This window comes from Ambystoma mexicanum, chromosome 6p (genome assembly GCF_040938575.1).
Source record: "Ambystoma mexicanum isolate Mex_15411 chromosome 6p, UKY_AmexF1_1, whole genome shotgun sequence".
Classification (NCBI taxonomy): Eukaryota; Metazoa; Chordata; class Amphibia; order Caudata; family Ambystomatidae; genus Ambystoma; species Ambystoma mexicanum.
This window is the reverse complement of record NC_090935.1, coordinates 1,473,516,237-1,473,535,765: the sequence shown is the minus strand read 5'-3', so window position 1 is coordinate 1,473,535,765 and position 19,529 is coordinate 1,473,516,237. Positions and strand designations below refer to the sequence as shown.

At 45.2% G+C, this 19,529-nt stretch overlaps 2 protein-coding genes across 2 annotated transcripts in view; one reads left to right on the top strand and one right to left on the bottom strand.

Moving 5' to 3' along the window:
• Positions 1-19,529, top strand: part of SCARB2 (scavenger receptor class B member 2) — a 1,272,731-nt gene that overhangs the window by 767 nt on the left and 1,252,435 nt on the right. The window lies entirely within an intron of this gene.
• LOC138510558 (serine/threonine-protein kinase MRCK beta-like) overlaps positions 1-19,529 on the bottom strand; it is a 2,015,755-nt gene that overhangs the window by 1,710,406 nt on the left and 285,820 nt on the right. The gene's annotated exons all lie outside the window — the stretch shown is intronic.

Genomic DNA, 19,529 nt, shown 5'->3' with positions numbered 1-19,529 from the left:
CCTTCTCGCCAGTGCTTTTACAGCGCCTGGACCAATTGTGCAAGGGGTGGCGTTTTGGGATTCAGCTGGGAATTTATATGCTGAAAGATTCGGAAGAAAAGAGGTCTGGAAACTTGATAGTTTAAACATTGCTCCCTGGGAATGCTGAATGCATGTTTTAATTTACAGTGTGCACAGAAAGACCTGCAAGACTGCACTAAGTGCATATTACTAGTGCCATTTCACATGCTTTTCACCAGTATGGAAATAGGGTCCTGGAACATTTCATGCACTGTTATAGAGAGCAGATGAGGGTAGCAGTCAGGGCTAAAATAGTCAACTCCCCAGGTCACCCAATAACCGTCGGCCCATGGAGCTTCCATCTACTCACATTTCTCTATGTGCAAATCTGATGATGTGGAAGAGGCCGCGGGTTTAAAATGTGTTATTGGTGTGGCATAGATGACGTAAGCGGCAGTGCTGCTGAGATTGTCTACTTTGTTGCCGTTCTGATCTTCCTTACAAAATGTACCTCCATCTACTCTAGCAGTAATCTGTTCCACCAAACATATGGGTAAAAGATTCACTTGAAGGTGCAGGGATTGTTATCTGCTCTGTTTCTGTATATTGCCCCGCTGCCCGTCCACCTCCCTCCCTGTGACCTGCTGTCTCTTCTGCTGTCTTGCTCTCTCTCCTGGTGGCTCCTTCTGCGACTCCTGCTGTCTCTTCTACTCTCTCTGTCTACCTGTGCATTTCTGTCTCTTCTGTATTGCTCTACCTCTCTTGGTAGCTTACCCTGTAAGTGATGCCTGCTGTCTCTTCTCCTCTCTCTCTCTGATGCCTGCTGTCTCCTCTGCTCTGTCTCTATCTCCCTGTGACCTGCTGTCTTGCTCCGTCTCTCCTGGTGGCTCCTCTTCTACTCTCTCTCTCTCTCTCTCTCTCTCTCTCTCTCTCTCTCTCTCTGTCTTCCTGTGAGTTGCTGTCTCTTCTGTATTGCTCTACCTCTCCTGGTAGCTTACCCTGTGAGTGATGCCTGCTGTCTCATTTTACTTTTCATAAGTTGTATGCATAATGTTTTTTTCTGCCAAACTGTCTCATCACACGACATTCCATCTTGAGTGAACAATTTTTTTGTAAACGATCATTACTGTGCGTGAGGTGGCTATCTGCCACAGTGATTGTGTACACGTCTTCGTGTAACTTGACTCGGATGCATCGTTTTTGTGTACATATTTAACCAGCTATGTGTTTTTTGAATCTTTTAATCACGCTTTATCTTCATGTAGTACCAGTTAAGTGATTGGATTGCAAAGTAACAGGCAGCACTAAATCGTTCAGGATGTTTGTTTGCATGTATGAAGTAACGAGTGCCCAGATTACAGGATGTCATGTGAGTGCACTGCTTTCCCTATTTTGCCAATCACTGAAGGCTGAAAAGTAGATCCATGCAGGCTTGACATGTGGCCAGCTTTGCACCACACCTGCAGATGAAATGGCCTGCTGTTATCAGTTGAATGGTATCCACTACAGAGTGCAATTTGCTTTCTCACTTTGAGAACATTGAGACATATAATTACTCATTTTGCTATAGCGGTGAGATAGCTCAGTGAGATAAGCACTGGCTGTAGCGATGTGTGTGATATTGTATGTATATTCGTTTTATATAATGCGCTTAACACATCATTATCATTTGGCCTTGGACATCTACTTGAATTCACAGTGATTTGGTAATATGGGCCTATACACACTGATATTAATGATACATATGGTTATCCATTCTTGTATGAAATGTATATCATATTATGGTGATAGTGTAACCATAGTTTTCGTAGTGTATTTAGGAACAATGCTATGTGATGCCACTTCTGTTTTGTCAAGAGGTGAAAGGTCGAGTTTTATCGCTTCCCGTGACACAACAGTGTACAGCATTGTTGGTAGAAAGTTTATTATACACATTGCAATCTCTCTGAAGTTTCAAGGTAGTGGGAAGTGAGTTTGGAGTGTGTGATGTGGGTAGAAAGCCATTTCCTGACTGTTTTCTCATATGCAATAATAGAGATTGATCTTGCTGGTGCGCACATTGTTTCGTAATTGATCTCTTGGGCACCCCTCTTCTCACCTCTCTCTCTCCCCTGTCACATCTGATGAGGTCTCTAGAGAAGCCCTGGTACCTGCTCACCCTGCCACGCACCCAAAACTGCCTCCGGGCCACCCCTTGCACTGGGATACCATACAGTTGCCCCCCCCTCTTTTTCTTCGTGCACTTATCAGACATACCCTGTCTGCCGCCTTAACCCAGCCCTTGCCAGCTGCACTGCCACTGTTTGTTGCCTTTATTATTTATTTATTTTCTATAATGTATCTGTTTCTACTCTGCTCCTAAGTCCAAGGGCGGTTCTATTAAAGGGGAGTGAATTCTTTGACTAAGGGATAAGGGGGTGAGGGGAGACCTTGGGGTGATGGTTATGAGTGGGTAGAAGTGCTTGGTGTGGGGGCAGATAGGGAGCAGAGGATGTGGCAGTTGGAGAAGTGGTGGGGCATTTGAAGGGAGAAGGTGTGTGGGAGCAGGTAAGGGTTCTCCCTTACCTGCTCCCACCACCCTTCTCCCCAAACATCAGTTGGAGAATGAGATGTGGGGCCAGTAGAGGGGGAAAAGGCAGTAGGGTCCTGTGGGCAGTTGAGGGTGGAGCATTTGATGGATAAGGGGGTAGTTGGGGTGAATGGTGGCTGGGAGTAGTTGATGGAGAAGGAGGCAGTTGGAGAAGGGGGTGGTGCAGCTGTTGAGGGAGAAAGTGGCAGTTGGGGTAGTTGATGGAAAAGGATGCACTTGGAGAGGCTGTTAGGAGAGAAGGTGTGCAGTTGAGGGAGAGAGCAGGTAGGGGATGAATGAGGTGGGGCATTTCACAGTTAAGGGGCAAAGAGTGGATGGGAGTAGTTGACGGGGAAGGGGCTGGTGGGGCAGTCGAGGAGGAGAGGCCATTTGGGGGTGAAGGGAGATGGGGAGTATGTTAGGAGAGATGGTGCACAGTTTCAGTGTCTTTATATTTCAATTTGAACTTTCATTTTAGGTCAACTAGTGTGGAGTAAAACCGCTCAAATAAACAATCCAATATGTAGTACACACACAGGCTTGAATGCTTTTATTGTTGCTGGGAATGAGTGCAGCACTTAAATATTTTAATACAGTTACTCATTCACCACACAAAGGGGGGGCCGCATGGTGCTAAAATACACATATACACTGATTTAAAACATTTTCTTGGCAAAGGAAATCTCTTTTAATTGTGTTACGAGCACAAGAAGATTGTCCTAGTGGCTTTTTCGGGGGATTGCTCATTCCTCAGGGCTGTCTGTCCTTAACAGGAAGGCACCAAAAAGCGGAAGTTTTACTTTGGTCTCGAGGGATTAGAATGTCTGATCACCGTTTTCAAAACTGAAGATTACTGTTTTTCTGAATCTGGGTCATTCAGTTCAAGAACTACAGCCATGAGATGGAGGTTCAAAGGGCCCCAAAGAAAAAGCAAGAGGCCAAGGCGACGACGAGAGAAAGGCACTCTGCATTGAACGTCCGGCTCTTTCTCAAGAAACTTTTCTTCAACCTCCTGGAAAACTGCTACAATCATCTCATATATATTGTGAAGGTGAGTTGGGCCTGTTAGGATTGAAGTACATTGAGCGTAATGGCAAGGGCAGGAACGGTGAGAGCGCACTGACACATGGGGGTTCACTCTTGCCAACTGAGACTAGCAAGACATAAGCGAAGAGCCCAATGTTGGAGATCTGTTCCGCACTACACTGGTCACAGCACTGGCTATTCACCTCACAACTTGTCTCAGTGTGAACTAGCTGAAGCAGCAAGTTTGCTGCACCAGTTCTAAATCGAGTGGCTGAAGGCAGACCTGGTTAAGACATTTCTATAACACCAGTAGTGGGTTTACTACTCCAATTAAGTTATTAACGCTCAGAAGACTGCTTTGAAAAAAACACTGGCAGGCACTTTGAGTGCACCGTTTGATGGGATGGCTTTATTAATACGAGCTCAAAGAGTTCCCATGAGAAGGTATTTTGGGGCAAGCGCAGGATCTGGGTGTAAATGGCTATGGGGATTAGCATGGCCATGGCCAGTCAATAAGTGGGCAAATAACCACTGCATGCTTTGTGTCCCTCCTTTTATGACATTCCCCCCTAGGTGTACTCTATTCCAATAGTTTCAGTGACACCCGATAGCCCTCAACTGACTCTCTGGGCAGGGTCAGGGCGCCCATCCGGCTTCCTGGCTGGTTCTCAGGTTCTCCTTCCCTGTTACTCCCTGGGCTGGATCTCCACCTGACACCATTTTTCACTGGTAGGGGCAGTGGACCAAGTTGTAATTGTGTCTTCTCCCACTGTTACCGCAGTGTGATATCCTGCGCAATTTGCCTTATTGTTCTTGTCTACGCTGTTAGTTAGTCTGATGGCCAGAAAGTAGGTGCCTTTAACTTTTTTTTTTTTTTTAAATTGTAGAACAGTTACAAGCCACGCAAAGACACAATCAGTTGGCAATACATCATTTGCAGGCATCACTGGCGGCGCTTACCAGGACCGATTCATTACCAGAATCGGTGGAGAAGTCGGGAATGGAAACTGGATCATCCACACAACAGAAGGTGATATTCCCCTCATAACAGAACCGTTCCCAATTTAAAAACTGTAGTTAACTTACTTAATTTTGAGAGTACCTTTTCCGCATTGAATGGACACCATAAATAGATGCTGGCCGTTACGCGAGAGCTGTTGGTGTATCAATTCGCTACTGCATGAACAAATTCTATTCTAGACTAATAAATCATTTGTTTCTAATACATTTTCAAACCTGTCCCTCACATTCATTGCACATTGGCCATTCCTGGTTTCCAAGCAGAATAGGGGTAATTAAAGGCAGGGAGTGGGTATTATCTTTGGGGTGTTGTATATTTGTTAGTCCATTCGAGTATGTAACAAATCAGTGATGCATGGTTTTCAGGCCGGAGGCGTTGGGTCACCCATGTAAGCAAGGTGTGCTTTGGTATATCTGGGGTCATGTGTTTCCGGACCTTCTGGTTATGTTAATTAGCAAAGGGTTTAAAAGACTATTTCCCCACATCCACTTATGCTTTCTATTTCTAACTGTGTGATAGTTTCTAATTTAAAAGTCAAACTGTTGTATCTACACAATGAATCTGTCAATCTTGTTTCTGCATGATTGCCCTGTCTCCCATCCCCACCGACTCAGTGCCTGGCTCAACATCTCCTCAAAGACATATTAACCCCTTTGACCATTAAAGACCATAAATCTTCTGAATGCAGCCACAGAAAACCATGATTCATTTTCAGTTCAAATCTATCTTTTAAGCCTGTTTCAACCGTTGTGTACAAATGCATTTAAATGTAGTGACACATTTGTAGGTTGACATTTTAACATTTGTTAATCCTGTATTCTACAATAAGTAATTTAACAATGCCTATTCTGATGTCCATTTATATTCATATATCCTTTCTTTTTTTTGTAGAATTTCTGAGATCTGTCTGCAAGGCTAACAGTTGGCCTACTATGGACAGCCAGGTGATGAGAAGGAAGCTTGCCACCAAAATCTGCAATGCCAGAAGAGGCCTACAGAAGACACCGCCTTTCGAAATGCAGGATCGATGATTATTCGTTTGTATTTTTGCAAACTGATTTATTCTTATAGAATACAGCTATGCCTTTAAACTGCATTTGTTAAATAAAACATTTTTTGAACACTTTCTGAGCATATGTTTGATTGAAGACATCTTATAGCCACAGCAATACTATAATAAAATATCAACAATGCAGTATTTTACTATCATAATAATGTTGGCTGCTCTCAGTGATATTGGGTGAAGTGACTGGCGGCAGTCTGTCATGCAGGTAGACCTTTAACAGATTCTGTTTAGGTCACTGGAAGTGTGTGTTTCAATGCAGTGCTTTGTAATTTTGGGTGTGAGGCCCTGTTGGCTAGAGGTGAGAATTGAAATTAGGGAGTTTACAGGTTGGTTTGTGACATGGGAGGGGGCGGTTGTAGTTTTGTGCACTAAATCGGTGAACTTGGTTAACAACATTTGGGTGCTCTAGCAAATATGGACAGTGACAGCTGCAAAATTCATTAGATTTATTTCCAGTAAACTATCCATAAGTCTAACGAGTCATTCTAAAGTAATGCCACCAATATTACTCAAAAGGAATACATCCATGGGTAATCAAACCCCTTTTCCTAAATGTTTTGTAAGCATCTTGAAATCTTTTAAACTCATCATGGAGTGGTCTGCAAGAATCATTCACAATTCAAAACCCATCCTAAAGTTCTCATGCAACCATCCTGAAGTAATCCCCACCCATCATGAAGTTGTCATGAAGTCATCCTGGAGTAATCCTGAAGTTGTCATGGAGTCATCCTAGAGTAATCCGAAGTCATCCTGGAGTAATCCCAACTCATCCTGAAGTTGTCATGGAGTCATCCTAGAGTCATCCGAAGTCATCCAGGAGTAATCCCCACTCATCCTGAAGTTGTCATGGAGTCATCCTGGAGTAATCCAAGATCATCACTGGAAGTAATCCAAACTCATCCTGTAGTAGTTTCTGTGATAACTCTAGAGTCATCATCTCATTACATATTTTAGCCTGTTGGAATACTTCGGATGATCTTCCTGGACTATGCATGGATGACTCTAGAATGGAGTCATCGGATGACTCCAGAATGATTCCAGGATGATCTTCCTTTTTGACTTGGGTGAGGAGGTTGTCCATGCCTGCACAGACGCACTGGGCTAGGCGGTGGGGAGATCTGAGCTATGGCTCGAGGGGAGATCATTGACTGGCCGCCGAGCCAAATCATGCAGCGTTTCCAACCGCCATCTTATGTCGGAATAGTCACAGAGGCTGTGGCACCCCTGGGAAGTGCTTCAGCGCCTCCCCGTCTCAATTTCTGGACTCCCCACACACACACATAGGTGAACGTGTTCAGCTGGGATGTTTGTCCCGCACCTTGATGACTGGAGGTGAGAGGCACATGTTAATTATGTGATCCTGGAGGACAGTGTTTGCCACACTCCTATTTTTCTACTGTGTTTTCTGTGCTGGGTGCTGCTGGAGGAAGAATCAAAGGAGGACACTCTCTGTGGTGCTTCCCACGTTTGCTTCTGGGTGCCCTATTTTGTACGATCCTCTGCCCTGTGTGGAGGACAAGCTGGCTAGCTTGGGTGAGTGTGGAACAGCTTGTGGTGGAGGACACTCCAGGTGGTTGGTGTTTCTTTTCTTCTGGCTACTGTGTAGGTTGCAGCCCCTAGCTAAAATGGGTGCTCGTACACTTACCACCATGGCAGATGACCAGAATGCAGGAGGGGCTCTGGGCAGGGCCACGCAGGTGATACAAGGGGAGCACAAATCCTGCAACAACAGGGTGCTCTAGCCCCAATGGCCGAATTTGATGTTTCAGGGGCACCATCCAGCCTAGGCCCCAGGTGGAAATAGTTTATTGTCCGCATGGACATGCATTTTAAGGCCACGGGTGAGACTGATGATGAAAGCAAAGTGGAAACCCTCCTATATTCAGCTGGTTCTGGCGGTGCATCAGTTCTTTCATTCGTTGCAGCCTGTGGATGAGTCGTACGCTGAAGAAAAAAATGCACTGCATGAACACTTCATGCCCCTCGCCAACATGGACTATGAGAGGTTTGTGATGTGCAGTGCGAGGCAGAACGATGACGAGTGCTTGGATGTTTTTCATGGCTGTCTCCAGTGCATGGTAGCGACCTGTGCATGGGACAGTGAGCAAGGCATGATTCGCAACCAGCTAATTCAGGGATGTGCGTCTGGCAAGCTATGGCGTCAGGTACTCTGCGAACCAGGCCTCACGTTGCCCCAAATTCTTCAACTCTGAGGATCGCACAAGGTGGAGGAAACCCGTGCTTCCAAGATGGACGCTGCCATACGCTCGCTCAAAACTGATGAGGTCTGTGCCAGGTCGTGGACAAGGGGCGAGAGGTACCCGACGACCCGCAGAGCAGCCGAGGGAGAGAAGCAACGGGTCGCAGAGTCATATTTGAAGTGTGGGTATTGGGTATGACCTTCTGCACCCTACAGAGTGCCTGGCAAAGGGAAACGCCAGTGGGAGGTGCGGTAACGTAGACCACTATGCATATATGTGCAGGGATCCACTGTCGGTGGTGGTCCAGAGAGGTCCCTTCCGTGCCAGATGTTCTAGGCAGCAGCGCCTGCCAAATGTGGCCCTCATTGATTAGGAGGAGGAAGGAATAGACCAGAAGATGGAAAACGAATAGGAGGAAGCGAACATGTTTTTCATTTCCAGTGTGAGCATTCTGAAGGCAAAGGCCAGGAGACTGCCAAAGTGCTTGGTGCGAGTGGATGGATCTCCTGTGCCAGCGTTAGTGGATATAGGTGCCTCGGTCAACATCATGGCAAGGGTGTATTATGCCTCATTGAAAGACCCCCCGCACTGTAGCGTCCGAAGGCACACATCTTCACGTTTGGGGCTGATCAACCTATCCCGCTTGTGGGGGCGTTCATGTCGCAGGTGGAACATGGCAGCCGCAGTCTGATCAGGGCCAGGTTTTATGTAATGGATGTGAGCACCAACACTCTCCTGAGCAGCGCCGTGGCGGAGGTGCTGGGAATCGTGAGCTTCACATACAGCGTGTATGTGGAAGACGTGCAAGAGGTCCTCAGAATGTTTGCAGAGGTGTTGGTCGGCATTGGTCAGATGGTCAGGGAGCCAGTGAGATTGCACATTGACAAGTCCATACGACCTGTCGCACTGAAACATCGGAGAGTCACATTTCATCTAAGAGCTGGAGAATCACGTGAACCTGGACATCATCGAGAAGGTCGAAGGCCCGACGCCCTGGGTGTCGTCCATTGTTATTGCATGAAATCCCAAACAGCCTGACTCTGTCAATATGTGTGTTGATATGCGGCTGCCCAGCAAGGCTATCAAGAGGGAGAAATACCTTACCCCAACAAAAGATGACATCAGCGTTGAGCTGCATGGTGCACGGTTCTTCTCCAAACTGGGCTTGAGGGCTGGATACCACCAAGTTGTTCTACTCCCCGAGTCCAGGTATATCACTACTTTCACGATGCACCGAGGGCTGTACAAGTACAAGCATCTCAGTTTTGGGGTGTTGTCGGCTGCCAAGGTTTTCTAGAACATAATCAAGGGTGCCCTAGCAGACCTGGACGGTGTCCTAAACATCAGCAATGACATCCTAGTGTTTGCAAGGTCTAATGTGGAGGACATGGCATGTTTGGTCAAGACGCTTGATTGCATTCAGGCACTGGGCCTAATGCTCCACAGAGAAAAGTGCAAGTTTATTAAGACTAGCATTGCATTCTTTGCCTTTGAGTTCAAGGAAGACAGTGTGTCACCTGATCCCCGTAATCTCAAGGATATCATGGAGGCCAGACCCCCGCAGAAGATGACAGAGGTACGCAGTTTTCTGGGGATGGTAACGTACTGTGGGCATTTCATAAGGAACCTTGCCACCCGATCCGAGCCCCTGAGGAGCCTGATGAGGAAGGATGCTCCCTGGCAGTGGGGCCCCCTTCAGCAAGCAGCATAGGAGGATGTGAAAATGGCCCTCACGACTGAAGACACAATGGTGTTCTTCGAAACCTCTCTCCCATCAGAGGTGGCATGGGATTGGTCCTAACGCAGACGGACACCAAGGGCGAGTTAAGACTCATTGCATTTGACACCACGCCCTGCCTGAGACGGAGCAGAGATACTCCCAGATTGAGTGCAAGGCCCTTACGGTGCTGTGGGGGTGCAAGCATTTTCAGCTGTATGTGTTGGGCAGACCAGTGACGGTTGTGATGGATCACAAGCCCCTGCTGCCTATCATGGCAGGCTCATCATCTAAACCGGTGGATGCTGGCGCTGTTGGAGTATGGTTTGTCGCTGGTGTATCGACCAGGTGCAAACAATATGGCAGACTATTTGTCATCACACCACAGGACAAGGAGGCAGATGGAGAGATCAATGTGGAGGTGGCTGATGAGCATGTGCAAATCATTGTCGAGTCTGCTACTCTGAACTCATTGCCCATTCAGGAGCTGGAGAAGGGGTCAGAGGACGATGATTGTTTCCAACTTCTCTGAGGCGTTGCAGACAGGGGAATGGAAGTCGATCTTTGATGGCCTGGGTAAGAGGACTCAAGAGGCACGGACCTCGTTAGACCAGCTGTGTAGGGTCCATGACGAGCTGGCATTTGCTGACTCTGCCAGAATCGTCATACCTGCTAGCAAGGTTCAGCAGGTGATAGAGCTGGCGCACCATGGCCACAAGGAATGACCAAGACCAAAGCCTGTCTCAGGCCAAAAGTTTGGTTTCATGACCTGGAGAGGAAAGTTGAAGAGTTTGTAGCGGGCTGTGTGTGGTGCCAGGCGTTGGCCATGGTGCAGAAGGAACCCCCCATAGAGTACATACATCGAGAAACGCAACCGTGGGAGGCGGTGTACATGGATTTTGGGTCTGCCGGGAGAGACATTCACTTTCTGGTGATGGTGGACCGTGGTCAAGGTATGCAGAGGTAGAATTCCTGGAGTCGGTGTCATTTGGCAATGTGGTGATGGCATTAGAAAAGATCTTCGCAACTCATGGTCTCCCCCATGTGTTGTGCTCTGACAATGGACTGCCATTCCAAGGGGAAAAGGGGAAAAGTCGAGGGTCTTGTTGGAGAAAGTGTAGACATGTTTATTTGCTGGTGTGTTAATGGCCTGTTTTTGGTGTAATGCCCTCATTATTATGTTGTTTGTTGTTATGAAAAAGGAGGAGAGTGATGTTCCTTTATGAGAGACATGCGGCAGAGTGATGTAACTCTGTCGCGTGTGCAATACAATAAATGTGGCACGTCACATGCTCTTGATTTATGTAGATGTCCTGTGTAGAGGTTTAGATATTCAGGGAAACAGGGATCTATCCTGTTACGGTTTTGCCTTGATGTGATGTCTTCCACTTGTAGTTTCATGAGTGCTGTGTGATGTGTTCTTTACCAAAAAAAAGTGATGGGTGGAAAGTTTTGAATTAATCTGAACCACTGGCACTGCTCTATTCAACCTTCCACACCACAGATTTTTAGCCCATCTGCGCCATTGCAAAAGGGGCCCAGCCGTATGCAAATCAGTCAGGTACTGCCACCAATGGGAGCAGCCCAGCCCGAACGGTTAGGCTATGTCACCTTTGCAGAGAAATACAAGCAGCCGCAGACATGTTTCAGACTTGTTGGGCTTCATCAGTGAGGTGCAGCTTGGTTCCCTATGGCACAGGAGCCGGTATGGCATTGCCTTAGGTTGTGTCTGTGCGTGAAAGTTGAACTTTTGAGAAGTGCCTTTTCTTCTGCTTGATTGGTATAGGTTACATTTTTAGTCTGTGAAGCTCTCAAGGGCCAGGTTTTTAGACATTTACTGAATTTCAGTTGGACCTTTAGGGCGCAGATTTCCCTTGGTAGCACTTCCCAGTATTTTACCACCATAGTGGAAAAGGCAGAGCCTATGGGCCTCATTACAAGTCTGGCAGTAACCCGCTGGTGCTCATAATCCTGCTTCGGCCACCTGAGATCCCGGTGCCACTGGGACATACAAGTACCGGCGACCCGGGATATCAGGCGGCAAAAAGTTTAAGTCCAAATTCCCATAGAGTCCCATAGGACTTCATGGGAATGGGGACACAGAAGCACCGGCACCATTGCTAACAGTGGTGGTGCTTCCGTGAAAACTCTGCGGGCGGGTGCCGTTATGTCTAGCAGGTCCGACCTGTCAGGTGCAATGGCCCCCGGCCGCAGAGTTGTAGTGTGGCAGTCCGGAAAGGGTGTTGGTACGGTGCAACCAGCACTCTTATTTCCGGACCACCACACTTGCAGTGAGGCCCATACATGTGTCATTATCTGCAAAACCTTTGAGTTTCTAACACAGTGTCGTTTCTCAATCTTAGGTCTCTGGTTGGTTGGTTGGTTGGTAGTGTTATTTTAGAAATTCTGCTTTTTCTCTTTAAAGTCCTCTAAGTGCAATGCAGAGGGCTTTGAACAGGATCCTTTTTTAATTGGTAACCAGTGGGGTGCTATGAGAGCCAGTGTTATGTCTTCCCTTCTGCTGGGTCTGAGTAGTAGCTTAGCTGCTGTGTATTGGATCCATTGAAGTTAGTTTATGAGGTAGTCTGGCAAACCTATGTAAATACTGTTACTACAGTAAATTATTGAAAGAATCGGGGAGATGACTGTCTGCACTCTGTTTGCTAAGGAAAGGTATGGTATAATCCGTCAGATATATCCGAGATGGTAGAAGCTCTATTCGACTGTTGTGTTAACTTCTAGTTCCAACGTGAGTCCATTGTCAATTAATATGCATGGACCCTTGATCACTTTAGATGGTTTACTACATTTACCCATTTTCAAAGGCCATGGTAGAGGTATTTCAGGTGTGGTGTGAGGTGAGTATAGTTACGTTTTGACTAGGTTGAGTTTTAGGAAATTGGCCATTAACCATTCACTTATTTGCGTGAGGCATTTGTTAAGGGTGGTGCTGGAGTTTCCATCTTCAGTTACTTTGTATATGATTTGTGCATCATCCGCATAGTTTTAACAGTTGAGCCAATAAGATTTTATGATCTTTATTTAAGGGGTCATATTGATGTTGAAAAGTAGCAGCGAGAGGCTCGATCCCTGGGGATCCCCACAAGTAATGGCGTTGTGTGTTCAAACTGAAATGGGGAGCCAGGTGATTTCTGTTCTGTCCTTTAGGAAGGATCTCATCTATTGTAGAGTAGTGAAATGGAGTCCGGTTTCTTCAATTCTTTGAATTAGTGTACTATGGTTAACAGTGTTAAAAGCTGCTCATATGCCTAGGAGTGCGAGTGCTGAGGTGATGTTGTCGGCTGTGATTTTTGAGACGGCCCCAATTTGAAACTATCGCTATTCCGTGCCTCTCCCAGCCCTAAAACCAACCAATGAGCAATCTAAAAGGTTATTAGACTCAACATGCTCCAGGATTCAGCTTTATACATAGCTCTCTTGAAATTTTGGGGTGGGATGGTATGTTTAAGTTAGGATGAAAGTTGGAGGAGTCGTCTGGGTGGTGTGATGAATCAGATGGAGTCATCACTGTTCTCCCAGTGGTGACCTCCTCCCATCTGGCCAGGGGACGGAAGCCGCTACCTGATCCTGACCCTGGGGGCGGCTGTATTTCTTTTCCCCTTTTCCCTCTGAGAATAGATCGCCCATCCCTAATGCCCTGATGGCATGCTGCTGTATCTCCCCTCATCTACCTATGAAAAGTATTAAGCACCTTGTGCCAAGACACATAGGCCAACCTTTGAAATCAGACCTGCCTTATGACACTGATAAAAGTATTTTTCCAAACTCCACACACCAATCCTCTTGGGCTGACTTGTCATTAAACCCCATTAATAACATTCATCCAAGGTTTCTATGCAGTTTGACAATGCACTTCCATTCCCATAACAACCTGGGGAATGACAACCCTTGGAGAAGAAGTATGGTATCTGTATGGGAAGTGTTAGGGCCCAAGGACTAAATGCAGCAGTGGTGGCTTGACAAGTTGTGATGCAATTGAGTCTTTCTGACAATATACCTCTCAAGAGTACAAAAGGACAGATTGAGGTGAGTATTGCCCGAAAATATTGGTACACCCTGGTACCCAGACAGCTGGCTGCAAGAGAAAGTAACCAAGTATTAAAATATGACTCAAGACAACGAAATAACTAAGCAAGGTGATGAGCAGATACTCACAAACAAGTAATGTAGACTGGGACTGATGAGTTCCAAGCTAGATTGGTGAGTATCCTGAAACAAGAGAGTTGGCTATTAGCATGGGTACAGGATAGTAAGAGAAAAAGAAATAACCAGGCAGTTGTGTGCTTACCAAAGATTGTTCCGGATGAATTCTGTAGCGGAAATTGTTGTAATGAAGTGGAAGTCCTGGAAACACAGTGTCTTGTTTCCTATTCCTGCCGGCACGAGGACGCCTAAAGAAGTCTTTGATCCTTGCGCCGTTGCGCTAATGTCCTTTGATCCTTGCACCGTTGTGCTATGTCCTGGAAGACGTGACGATGGTTGGAGTTGAAGCAGTCTAATAGATGTTCCGGTTTGGCAACTAGCTGGTAAGACGTGAGGGATGAGACTAATGCAGTCCGTGGACTTTCCGAGTTTGACAACAAGCAGGTAAGACATGAAGGGATGAGGCGAATGCAGTCCGTTGAAGTTCCGGTTTGGAAACAAGCAGGTAAGCCGTAAAAGGATGAGGCAAATGCAGTCCGTGGACTTTCCGAGTTTGGCAACAAGCAGGTAACAAGCACCAAGGGATGAGGCGAATGAAGTCCATGGACGTTCTGGTTTGGCAACAAGCAGATAAGTCGTGAAGGGATGAGGCAAATGCAGTCCGTGGATGTTCCGAGTCAACAATAGGTACCAAGTAAGCAAAGACAAGGAACGAGGCAAGGAAGGTCACAGAGCAGACCAGGGGGATGAAGAGCGTGAAAACAAGGTAGCAAGGTACGTAGCTTTGAAATGACAAATTCAGAAGCAGCCCCGTGCAGCGGGGGCGGGCGTAGGCTTGAACGCCTCTGTGAATGCAAAGGGCGTCAGCGTTTCCAAGGCAACCCATAGTGTTCCCTGAAGGGACGCGTAAACAGGGACAAACACAGGTTCCGAGGGTTTAGTGAGAACCCCGAATTCAGATGTAAATTGTTAGACCTACTGGGTATTCGGGAATGTTTCTTCCTGTGTGTAAGTGATCTATGACAAGACAAAGAGGAATCAAACGGAACCCTGACAGTTTCCTCCCCCAAAGAAGGATCCCCAGAGTGAGAGGCCAAGGACTTGGACATGAGGAGAGGAGCATGTACATTCGACTCAGGTTCTCATGTACGCTCCTCCGGACCGTATCCTTTCCAGTCAGTGAGGAAATGACGAACCCCACATATCTTCTTTGTATCCAGAATAGCTTTAACCTCGTACTCCTCCACACCCTTGACCATTACTGGTGCAGGACGAGAAGGGAGGCGGGTGCCTGCAGGGCATGGTTTCAAAAGGGAAGCATGAAAGACTGGATGTATCTTCCACTGAGAAGACAACTCCAAACGGACTACCAAAGGATTGAGCACCTCCTTAATAGGAAAAGGACCCACAAAACGAGGTACCAAACATCTACGACCAGGCAAATGGAGGTCCTTAGAAGCCAACCAGACCAGCATTCCAGGTTGATAATCGGGGGCAGGAGTCCGGTGCTTGTCAGCATAGTGTTTAACTTGCCGTTGCGCGGCCTCCAAGTGTTCAAAGGCGGACTCCCTCAGGGAAATGAAGTCACAAATGCAGTCTTGAGCCGCCGGATTGTCAGTGGTAGGAATAACATCCCCAGGAATTGACCTGGGATGTAGACCATAAAGGGCAAAGAATGGAGTGATGCCAGTAGACGAATGGACTGAATTATTGTACGCATATTCTGCTACTCCCAAAACATTTAACCATGACTCTTGATGCTGAGCGATTAAACAGCGTAAGAATTGTTCCATAGTGGCATTCACCCTTACTATCTGCTTTGAATGTACAAATTCAGAAGCAGCGCCGTGCAGCGGGGGCAGGCGCACAACGCGTTGCCGTAGGCTTGAATGCCTCCATGAATGCAAATGGCGCCAGTGTTTCCAAGGCAACCCATAGCGTTCCCTAAAGGGACGCGTAAACAGGGACGAACAAGGGTTCCGAGGGTTTAGTGAGAACCCCGAATTCAGATGTACATGTTTAGACCTACTGGGAATTCGGGAATGTTTCTTCCTGCGTGTAACTGATCTATGACAAGACAAAGAGGAATCAAACGGAACCCTGACAGGGAAGATACATATTCCCCATTTCCCTTTAGAAATGTGTTCTATGTTCCTCAAGCCTTAATGGCTTATTGTCCTACTCATCCTCATCCATGTACCGAGTATAATGATAACATTTCCCAACATGACAATCAGGATGATGCATTAGGTACTTCAACAAGGAAGAGTCAAAGAATAGTAAAGCTCACCAAAGTCAGAAAGCCTATAGCGTGTTATAGTCTTTGGAAGTCCATTAGACAGACCGGGAAGTTTCAAACCTGGCCAACTTATTTTGATGAAGGAAAACTGCAACCGCAGAGCTTTGTGGTTACCTACACCGGCTGCAGCTGAGCCAGAGAATGCAGTGGAAAATGCTGCTGGAGGCTTTCTGATTGGTAGAAGGAGGAACCACAGTGCAGAGGGTGTGTAGTACGGGTAGGAAGGCTACAGAGATGTAGAGCTAGCATGGCAGAGGCGCTGTGGAGAATAGGCACCAGCTGTGCTTCCAAGCAACCACGAACGGAAGCTAAGAGGAGCGGGAGGCACACAGGGCACCGTGTAAGCCAAAGGAAGCACAGAGGGTTACTGGGTGGATTAAAAATGTGTGCTGCTGGATAATAGAAACTAAAAAGTCAAGTAAAATAAGTCATAAGGCCAACAGCTATGATAGTCATACCACAAACGAGCAAAGCGTAGTAACAAACGGTTTATTAAACCCATACTTGAATAGAACAGAATAAGAAATGGGAGAGAAGACCTGAAGATATATGTATCAGGTACCAAGTTAATGACTCGAACCTACAGGAAACCCACAGAAGTAAATTTGACATTATACGCCAGCCGCAATCATCAAAAATCCGTTATACACACTATACCAGTGGATGAATTCATCAGAGCAAGAAGAAATTGTGAGGATTAGATGATATTTGATGAGGAATGTGAGTTATTATCAACCAGATTTCGGGAAAGAGGTTACAAATGCAATATAATTCAGGATGCGGTAACGTAGGAAAAACTAATGGACAGACAAGAAACTCTGATACAGAAACAAAGGCCTTTGAATACACAAGGAGAGAAGGTTAAATTAATCACAAGATATTGTCAGAACCAGCCTGAGATCTGCAAGATACTAAAGAAACATTGGCACTTATTACTTCTTGATAAAGATTTAGTGGGATGTTTAGATGATGGACGGGCGATTAGCTTCAAGAGAACAGACATTTCGAAAAATAAATTGAGTCCCTTTTTAGCAAGTCAAACGAAGGAGCAAGCAATAACATGGCTGAATACGATGGTACAGGGTTTCCACAGTATTCCATCCGAACACTGATCCATTTTGCCACTCTATTGAGATTAACCGAAGGATCAAGGAATTCATTAACTGTAAAACGCTGTTTGTAGTCTATGCATTAATATGTGTCTGTAACTAAACATATATAGGCAGCACAATACAGCCATTAAGAGTGAGAATAAGGGAACATATTTCCTCTGTCAGGACCCATGCTTACCCTTGGCTGCACAGTGGCAGAAAGAACATCAAATGGAAGACAAATCAGGGATCAGATTTATAGGCCTGAAAATAATTATACTCAATAAGAAGGGTGGTGATAAGGAACGCCATTTTAGGAAATCAGAGGCAAGAACCATTTGCCACTTCCGCAGCACTTGCATTGGTCTTAATTCAGACAATGAGATGTGTTATTTTCAATGACTGAGATTCCGAATATTTATCATATGATACAGGGTGGAACAGTCTGTCATATGACACAATGCAATGGGTAGATTTCTCATCGCAACAAACAGCAGTGTTATTTGAGGGACATAAGCACCTCAGTTAATACATGTTAATTTGAAATAATTTGTCAGACAGTGATTTACAATCTTACCTATATAAATGGTTTGGAACCAGATATCCGACAATGATGGCGATAACAATTACTAACAATGACTAAATATGAGTGATATAACCTATTCTGGGACAACCCTCATTACTCTTACATCAATACAGAGAATAGGTGCAGATAATTACATTACGTTTATATAGTTGGTATAATTGATGCGCCATATATGATAAGCCATGGTATTATTTAACAAGGGCTATTCTGGAAACCATACGTGTTCATTATATATAGGACAATTACAGGAATATAGTATATACACTAATGCAATGGGAATAGGAAAAAGTAATTCAGGATTACTTTGGTCCCAAAAAGGTAATCCATCTGAGAGGCGGTGCTTACGGCATCACGTGAGTATATATGCAATCCAAAATGGTGGATACATTTAGAACGCTAGGAGTACGCATACGAGGGAGATTGTCTCCGGTAAAAGGTATCCTTTCTGGATGAATAAATCAGATATTCTGCATCGTTTATAGCGATAGGTTTCATAACAAATAGCTACTTGCGGGAGTGTTGAAAGCGAGATGCGATTCTGTAAATACGATGCTGAAGAACCAGACACAGGGAATTACAGTAATGAAACAGGTGCAAGCGGGATGCAGGTATGTAAATATGAGGTTAGATGACCAAATAGCAGCTACTTAAGAAGTGGAAGATGGAATACACAATACCGTGTATAGTAACGTGGAAATGGAGTTACACACGAACAGTTAAATGCGAATAATATCTGAAAGTGATTGTTTATATTTGTAATTTGGAATTGATATTCTGAACACAGAATGGCCAGGGATTAACCCTATACTAATGATGTTGAGAATAGAAACTGAAAGTGAGTGAAGTATGCCATGAAGCCAAATTGGTGAGTCGTAAAAGCTAACTAAGGATTGATAATTTGGACTTGACATCTGTATTGACAAACAGTGGAAGACATGATTATTAATTATTTATTGGATTTTTATTTCCTTTCATTTCATTTTTACCTATTTAATCCTACCCTTTATCACTCCCTTTCTGTCTGTGATACACTCATTCACATATTTTGTTTTGATTTTGCCAGATTGTGATAATGTATGTCTGGTTTTGAGAAAGGCTGAAACACGTGTCAACCAGGACATTTTGGAAGTAGTAACTTTGGGATAATCTTGATTTATTAAAATATTTTTTTATGAATTAAAGCAAGGAAAATCTGTTGTCTATTACAGAACTTGAATGGAGCTAAAATAGCAACTAAGAAAAGATCATTAAACAATTAACAAAACAAAAAGTATAAACATCTAATACAACACTGAGCTCAGCACTCAGTTGGAAACACCGGACTAGACCTTAATTGCTTATATGAAGCAAGGGGTACAAGTTCATGCTGTTCCCATCAGCGACTGGTCTACTGCAACACATTTTCGACCAATGACGCAGTGTCAAACTCTTTGATACCTCGCATCACCACAAACCAACAGCTATAATAGTCATACAACAAACAAGCAAAGCGTAGTAACAAACGGGTTATTAAACTCATAACAGAGGACAAAAACGGGTGAGAAGGCAAATTAATGAGAGTAGTTAAAACTCCACTAATGCAAGAGAAAAAAGCATTTAGCAAAAACCCAAAAGAGAGAATGAAAGAGCATTCTGCAAAAAGGGAAATTAACTACAATTGAAAAGCTGACAAGGAAGTGAATGTCTACAGTGCTAGTATATGGGAGACCCGGACAAGATAATATACCAAGTAGATACATCATCAAACAAAGTAAATGTGCAAGTCTGGGAAAGGGCACAGAGCTCATAT